The following is a 9314-nucleotide window of genomic DNA, read 5'->3' on the forward strand; positions in this document are numbered from 1 at the left end:
CACATGTGTTTCAATTCACGGGGATGCCAGCTCCTGTGCACCCTTTAAACCCAGAGGATTAACTGCAAAATTTATTATTTAAAAAATTAATCTCCTTAGAAGTAAGTTGGGATATTAATGCTAGTAATAGCCAATACTCCAGAAAATCTGCTAATCCAGCACCACCAATGTGTCAAGATTATCAGATTACTGTACTTATGTGGTATTTGTAGTTGTACTTGTAGCACTTATACAATGCCTAAGAAGAATGTGGTAAACTGCCTCAATGACTATTATCCAGTAGCATTTACATCCACTGTGATGAAGTGTTTTGAGAGGTTGGTGATGAAACATATCAACTCCTGCCTGAGAAGCGACTTGGATCCACTCCAATTTGCCTACCGTCACAAGTCAACAGCAGATGCCATTTCATTGGCTCTTCGCTCAAGCCTGAAGCACCTGGACAGTGAAGATGCATACGTCAGGATGCTTGTCATTGATTACAGCTTGGCATTCAATATTCTCATCCCCTCAAAGCTAATTTAAAAACTTCAAGTTCTTGACCTCAATACCTCCATCTGCAACTGGATCCTCAATTTCCTCAGTTGCAGACCCCAATCATTTCAGATTGTCTGTAACATCTCCATAATCTCCATCAGCATGGGTGCACCACACGGCTGTGTGTTTAGCCCCCTGCTCTGCTTGCTTTATACCTATGGCTGTGTGGTGAGGTGCAGCTCCTGTGCCACACTTATGTTTGCTGATGACATCGCTGTTGCTGGCCGTATCAAGGCGGAGATGAATGCGCATATAGGAGGGAGATTGAAAATATAGCTGAGTGGTGCCACAACAAAATCCTCACAGACGAGGAGATGAATAGTGACCTCAGGAGAGGAAACTGGAGCCAGTCCTCATCGGGGGAAATCGGAGTTGAAGAGGGTCAGCAACTTTAAATTCTTCGGTGTTGTTGTTTTGGAGGACCTGTCCTGGGTCCGGCATGTAAATGTCATATGAAGAAAGCCCGGCAGTACCTCTACATTCTTAGAGGTTTGTGAAGATTCGGCATGTCATCTAAAACTTTGACAATCTTCTATAGATGTATAGTGGAGAGTATACTGACTGGCTGGATCACAGCCTGGTGTGGAAACACAAATGCCCTTAAATGGAAAAGCCTCGAAAACGTAGTGGATATGGCCCAGTCCATCACATATAAAGCCCTCCCCTTGACTGAGCACATGTAGACGGAGCACTGTTGTAGGAAGCCAGCATCCATCATAACTAACAACACACATCAAAGTTGCTGGTGAACGCAGCAGGCCAGGCAGCATCTCTAGGAAGAGGTGCAGTCGACGTTTCAGGCCGAGACCCTTCGTCAGGACCCTTCCTAGAGATGCTGCCTGGCCTGCTGCGTTCACCAGCAACTTTTATGTGTGTTGCTTGAATTTCCAGCATCTGCAGAATTCCTGTTGTATCCATCATAACTACCCACGTTATCCTCTCTTCTCGCTGCTGACAGCAGGAAAAAAGTATAGGAGCCTTAGGGCTCACATTACCAGGTTCAGGAACAGTTATTACCCCTCAACTATTGAACCAGTGGAGATAACTTCATTAAAAACTTATCTTGTCCATCATTGAACCGTTCCCAAAACCTATTGACTTAATTTCAAGGATTCTTCATCTCATGTTCTCGATCTCTATTGCTCGCTTGCTTGTTTGTTTATTTATCTATCTAACATTTAGATATGTATGTGTATGTTCTCTCTTTTGTATTCGCAGTTTGTTGTCTTAAGCATGTTGGTTGGTTGTCCACCATTAGGTGGATCATTCATTGATTCTGTTATAGTTCTTGGATTTACTGAGTATGCCTGCAAGAAAACGAATCTCAGGATTGTATATGGTGACTGTGGTGACATACATATATGTACTTTGATAATAAATGTACTTTGAACTGTTTTTGGAAAGCGGCCAGTGCGTGAGTGGGCCAGTGAAGGAGTGGAGCTTTGAGGCTTTGACTCGAGAGGCTTTGATGAGAAGAGGCGGAGGACAAGCTAGCTCGCAGTTAGTTTTTACAATGTCTCCTGAGACGGTGATGTGCCTCTCATGTGAGATGTGGCAGTCTTGGGGGAACTCCCCTCTCCCGCAGAGTCACATCTGCCAGAAGTGCATACGGCTGGGCGATCTGGAAGACCGTGTAAGGAATCTGGAGCAGCAGCTGGATGACCTTCAACTCATAAGAGAGAATGAAGCAGTCATAGATGAGAGCTACAGGGAGGTAGTCACACCTAGGCTGTCGGAAGCAGGTCGTTGGGTGACAGTCAGAGGGGGGAAAGCGAAGGTGAGCAGACAGGTAGTGCAGAGAACCCCTGTAGCCATTCCCCTGAATAATAAGTTTACCGTCCTGGGTACTGTTGGCAGGGACAACCGACCAGGTGTGAGCCACAGTGGCAGGGCGTCTGGCACTGAGTCTGACCCTGTGGTGCAGAAGGGGGGGACGGAGAAGAGGAGAGCTGTCGTCATTGGAGACTCTATAGTCAGGGGAGCAGACAGGAGATTTTGTGGACATGAGAAGGACACCCGCATGGTTTATTGCCTCCCGGGTGCCAGGGTCCGGGATGTCTCTGACCGGGTGCACGACATCCTGGTACGAGAGGGAAAGCAACCAGAAGTCGTGATACATGTTGGGATCAACGACATAGGCAGGAAGAGGGATGAAGTCCTGAAGTGTGAGTTTCGGGAACTAGGCAGAAGGCTGAAGAACAGGACCTCAGGGGTGGTGTTCTCAGGATTGCTGCCAGTGCTACGTGACAGTGATGGTAAGAATTGGAGGAGATGTCAGTTGAATGCGTGGCTGAGGAGTTGGTGCAGGGAGCAAGGTTTTAGATTTTTAGATCATTGGGATCTCTTCTGAGAAGGTGGGACCTGTACAGATTGGATGGGTTGCACCTGAACTCGAGGGGGAGCAATATCCTTGCAGGTAGGTTTGCTAGCATGGTTCAGGAGGGTTTAAACTAATTTGCGAGGGGGATGGGATCCAGAGCGATAGAGCAGTGAAAGAAGTGCATGGAGTAAAGCCAGATCTACCATACAGAGAGGCTTTGAGGAAAGAGAAACGGAATAAACGGTGTAAAAACAGTAAGGTAGAAGGGCTAAAATGTGCGTACCTCAATGCAAGAAGCATCAGGAACAAAGGTGATGAACTGAGACCTTGGATACATACATGGAATTATGATGTAGTGGCCATTACAGAGACTTGGCTGGTACCAGGGCAGGAATGGATTCTCAATATTCCTGGATTTCAGTGCTTTAAAAGGGATAGAGAGGGGGGAAAAAGGGGAGGAGGGGTGGCATTACTGGTCAGGGATACTATTACAGCTGCAGAAAGGGTGGGTAATGTAGCAGGATCCTCTTTTGAGTCAATATGGGTGGAAGTCAGGAACAGGAAGGGAGCAGTTACTCTATTGGGGGTATTCTATAGGCCCCCTGGTAGCAGCAGAGATACAGAGGAGCAGCTTGGGAGGCAGATTTTGGAAAGGTTGTTATCATGGTTAACTTTAACTTCCTTAATACTGATTGGCATCTGATTAGTTCCAACGGTTTAGATGGGGCAGAGATTGTTAAATGTGTCCAGGACGGATTCCTGTCACAGTATGTGGACAGGCCGACCAGGGGGAATGCCATACTAGATCTAGTACTAGGTAATGAACCAGGTCAGGTCACAGATCTCTCAGTGGGTGAGCATCCGGGGGACAGTGACCACCACTCCCTGGCCTTTAGCATTATCACGGAAAAGGATAGAATCAGAGAGGACAGGAAATTTTTTAATTGCAGAAAGGCAAATTATGAGGCTATAAGGCTAGAACTTGTGGGTGTGAATTGGAATGATGTTTTTGCAGAGAAACGTACTATGGACATGTGGTCGATATTTAGAGATCTCTTGCGGAATGTTAGGGATAAATTTGGGATAAATAAAGAATGGTAGGGTGAAGGAACCATGGGTGACAAGTGAGGTGGAAAATCTAGTCAGGTGGAAGACGGCAGCATACATGAGGTTTAGGAAGCAAGGATCAGATGGGTCTATTGAGGAATATAGGGAAGCAAGAAAGGAGCTTAAGAAGGGGCTGAGAAGAGAAAGAAGAGGGAAGGAGAAGGCCTTGGCGAGTAGGGTAAAGGAAAACCCCAAGGCATTCTTCAATTATGTGAAGAAAAAAAGGATGACAGGAGTGAAGGTAGGACCGATTAGAGATATAAAGGTGGGAAGATGTGCCTGGAGGCTGTGGAAGTGAGCGAGGTCCTCTATGAATACTTCTCTTTGGTATTCACCAATGAGAGAGAACTTGATGATGGTGAGGACAATATGAGTGAGGTTGATGTTCTGGAGCATGTTGATATTAAGGGAGGAGAGGTGTTGGAGTTGTTAAAATACATTAGGACAGTTAAGTCCCTGGGGCCTGACGGAATATTCCCCAGGCTGCTCCACGAGGCGAGAGGAGAGATTGCTGAGCTTCTGGCTAGGATCTTTATGTCCTCGTTGTCCATGGGAATGGTACCGGAGGATTGGAGGGAGGCGAATTATGTACCCTTGTTCAAAAAAGGTAGTAGGGATAGTCCGGGTAATTATAGACCGGTGAGCCTTACGTCTGTGGTGGGAAAGCTGTTGGAAAAGATTCTTAGAGATAGAATCTATAGGCATTTAGAGAATCATGCTCTGATCAGGGACAGTCAGCATGGCTTTGTGAAGGGCAGATCGTATCTAACAAGCCTGATAGAGTTCTTTGAGGAGGTGACCAGGCATGTAGATGAGGGTAGTGCAGTGGATGTGATCTATATGGATTTTAGTAAGGCATTTGACAAGGTTCCACACGGTAGGCTTATTCAGAAAGTTAGAAGGCATGGGATCCAGGGAAGTTTGGCTAGGTGGATTCAGAATTGGCTTGCCTGCAGAAGGCAGAGGGTGGTGGTGGAGGGAGTACATTCAGATTGGAGGATTGTGACTAGTGGTGTCCCACAAGGATCTGTTCTGGGATCTCTACTTTTCGTGATTTTTATTAACGACCTGGATGTGGGGGTAGAAGGATGGGTTGGCAAGTTTGCAGATGACACAAAGGTTGGCGGTGTTGTAGATAGTGTAGAGGATTGTCAAAGATTGCAGAGAGACATTGATAGGATGCAGAAGTGGGCTGAGAAGTGGCAGATGGATTTCAACCCGGAGAAGTGTGAGGTGGTACACTTTGGAAGGACAAACTCCAAGGCAGAGTACAAAGTAAATGGCAGGATACTTGGTGGTGTGGAGAAGCAGAGGGATCTCGGGTACATGTCCACAGATACCTGAAAGTTGCCTCACAGGTGGATAGGGTAGTTAAGAAAGCTTATGGGATGTTAGCTTTCATAAGTCGAGGGATAGTGTTTAAGAGTCGCGATGTAATGATGCAGCTCTATAAAACTCTGGTTAGGCCACACTTGGAGTACTGTGTCCAGTTCTGGTCACCTCACTATAGGAAGGACGTGGAAGCATTGGAAAGGGTACAGAGGAGATTTACCAGGATTCTGCCTGGTTTAGAAAGTATGCATTATGATCAGAGATTAAGGGAGCTAGGGCTTTACTCTTTGGAGAGAAGGAGGATGAGAGGAGACATGATAGAGGTGTACAAGATAATAAGAGGAATAGATAGAGTGGATAGCCAGCGCCTCTTCCCCAGAGCACCACTGCTCAATACAAGAGGACATGGCTTTAAGGTAAGGGATGGGAAGTTCAAGGGGGATATTAGAGGAAGGTTTTTTACTCAGAGAGTGGTTGGTACGTGGAATGCACTGCCTGAGTCAGTGGTGGAGGCAGATACACTAGTGAAGTTTAAGAGACTACTAGACAGGTATATGGAGGAACTTAAGGTGGGGGCTTATATGGGAGGCAGGGTTTGAGGGTCGGCACAACATTGTGGGCCAAAGGGCCTGTACTGTGCTGTACTATTCTATGTTCTATGTTCTACAACCTGGTCAAACTACAAAACTAATCACAGAACCAATGATGTTGTGGTTGATTTTGCAACTAAAGAAGAGAAGCACAAAAATACAGCTGGGTAATGGTCATCCTCATGCCCTTACCACTGACAATGCCAGTGAAATGAGAGACATAGCTTCCAAGAAACTTAAAATTTAATGAAGCCATGAAAAATATTAGAATTAGATTATGAAGATGTGCAGTCCTCTTTTATTGTCATTTAGTAATGCATGCATTAAGAAATGATACAATATTTCCTCCGGTGTGATATCACAAAACACAGGACAGACCAAGACTGAAAAAACTAACAAAACCACATAATTATAACATATAGTTACAACAGTGCAACAATACAATAACTTGATGAAGAACAGTCCATGAGCACAGTAAAAAGTTCAAAGTCTCTCAAATGTCCCACATCTCATGCAGACGGGAGAAGGAAGAAAAACTCTTCCTGCCATGCCCAACCACAGTCCAACTCTGAGTCTTCAGAAAACTTCGAGCCTCCGATCAGCTCTCTGACACCGAGTACCGAGCACCATCTCTATCTGAACGATTCGACCTCAATCTCGGTCACCAGCAGCAGGCAAAGCCGGGGAGTTTGGGGCCTACCCTCCGGAGATTCTCGATCGCGCAGTAGCAACAGCAGCGAATGGGCGTTTCAGAAATTTCTCCAGATGTTCCTCTGTGCTTTCACGTCTGTCTCCATCAAATCAGAATTGTCCACGGCCCCTATTTAACGGATACAATATCATTTTTCACCGAAGGGCTGCACACACGCAGATATGCTTCAGATCAAAGCACTCACTGCATAATATCTGATTATTCATATTAATTTGCAGAAGAACATAGTTTTCAACAAAATACTAATGCTTATGACCAGGTGGAATTTGTCATCAACAAAACATCTTTCTCACGCTGAAGATGCAATAAAGGTTATAAACTGGAAATCTATGTAATCGATACAGTATGTGCACACCAGAAGGCAGGAACCTGACTAAATTGTAAAATTAGTATACAAGTCATTTGCACCATTGTGAATATGACAGTAGAGAAAACCTTTTGGCAATGGTGCAAAGAAAAGCAAATGCCATACATTACAGTGCAGGGCATCAGAGTTTGGAGTTCAACTTTGGTGCCAGCTGTAAGAAGTTTGAATGTTCTCCAAGATCCAATCCAACCTAAGCAGTTCCTTAAGGTTGTTATAGCCGGGGAAGGTGGGGTGGGGGGGGTGGTTGGTAACGGGGATAAGCTCCCACTACCTAATAAATGCTCCTGATGGATTGTGAATTAAATACCTTCTGATGACCAAGTCTCAAGTCCAGCTCCTGGCTTTCACATGTGGCTTAGCTACTAAGCCTGACAGAACTGCTTCTACTAACAGGAAAAGGGGCAATGACGGATAACTGGCTCCTTGAAACCAGTTGCTGTGGGCAAATGGGGCCCATCAGCCGTGGCTGGCAACTCATCTAGAAGGAAAACTCTGATCCCATGGCATACGGTGTGCTATGGCTATACCCACTCATGGGGAAGGGTTTGGAAGGAAACCCCCGAGGAAAAATCCAGAGCTGGGGTCCCTAAGGCTGTCTTACAATGAGTTCAACACTGACTGGCAACACCTGCAATGCCGCTGGTGCCAAACCGTATCGGCCTCTGCCGTTCCTTTGGATTCTTCATCTTCATGGGGAGGAGGTGCCCGCTGCATGGGCAACAGCTTGCTCTCCATATCATACTGCCTGCCTTGCATATCACATACAGCTAGGACACAATATCCATTATTGACACTCACTGCTAAGCTTATCCAAACAGAGTCATTTTTCTCTGCAAAAAAGGAGGATTGAGAAGCTTAGGGTGAGGATCAAGGAGCCAACTTAGGCAGGTCTGGCTCCAGGTAAGATTTAGAGTCAGAGAGAGAGCATAGAAACAGGCCCTGTACCCCAACTCATCCACAGTGACCAAGATATCCATCTAAGCTAGTCCCATTCACTCACATATGTTCCATTTCTCTCTAAATTTTTCCTACCAACGTGTTTGTTGTTAATGTACTTGCCACAACCACTTCCTGCAGCAGTTTGTCCTGTATATGCACCACCCCTCTGCATGACAAAAAAAGCCCCTTGGATTCCTATCAAGTCTTTCTCCTCTCACCGTATGCCATGTAGCTTTTGACTCCCATTCCCTTGGAAAAAGAGCGTCCACTTAATTGGCTCGATGTTAGGAAGCCTCTCAAAGTCCGATGCTACGTTCCGGTCGTGAGAGGTGGAAATGAGTAAGGCTGGCCAACAAAGCTCTGGTGAAGCTGTACAGGCCAATCCCCTGAAGGTTAATTGGTCATTGTAAATTATCCCATGGTTAGGGTAGGGTTAAATCAGGGGTTACTGGGCAGCACGTCTCAAAAGGCCAGAAGGGTCTATTCCATGCTGTCTGCCAACAAATAAATGAACAAACACATAAAAATGTACTTGTTTTAAAAAAAGCTGATTTTATAACCCTTAATGTTCATTGAAATTTGGTAATTGATGAGAACACCATGTCTTTTATTGTATTCCACCATCTCTGGCTTCTTGATCACCCCAACTTCAAATATTCCACCAAAAACAACCATACTTCAACAGGCAAGACGTTAAAGTCTGGTCCCAAAACAGTGCTGCCTCATTATCACCCCTGTCGTAATTCCAAATCCCTTTAAAACCTTAGGAGTTGGTCATCTCTCTTCTAATACATCTTTTTGTACATCACTCTCAAATTATGTTTGATAACATTCTTACAAAACAGCTCAGGTTGTCTTACCATTTTCAATTTTATTAATTTATTTTTACACAAAGAGTGGTGGGTGCTTGGAGTACGCTGCCTTGGGTTGTGAGGAAGGCAGATACATCAGGACTGCCTTAGGGAATCCAGCTCTAGATTTTTCCACGGGGTTACTCGTGAAGCCTTCTCCCTAAGTGTATATAACAGCAAAGCTGCGGAAATTTGAGATCTGCGTTTTCCTTCTCACCCCGCCTGGCGAACCCCGTTTGCACGAAGCGACTGTTTTTAAGGCTCCAGTAACCCGCCTTTATAAAGGGTTCTTATGAAACACCTCAGCCCGAAACGTTGATTCCATAGGTGCTGCCTGGCCTGCTGAGGTCCTTCAGCATTTTGTGTGTGTTGTTTGGATCTCCACCGCTTGCAGATTTTCTCTTGTTATTAACCCGCCTTTGCCCCTTCTCCTGACAGTAGAAACGGTTCTGCCGGGCGGAGCAGCTAAGCCACAAGTGAAGGCCTGGAGCTGGACTTGATTGTCAGAGGCAATTTGAGACGTGCAGCATTTAATAGGTAACCCCCCCCCCCCCCATAT

Source organism: Mobula birostris, chromosome 23, assembly GCF_030028105.1.
Source record: "Mobula birostris isolate sMobBir1 chromosome 23, sMobBir1.hap1, whole genome shotgun sequence".
NCBI lineage: Eukaryota > Metazoa > Chordata > Chondrichthyes > Myliobatiformes > Myliobatidae > Mobula > Mobula birostris.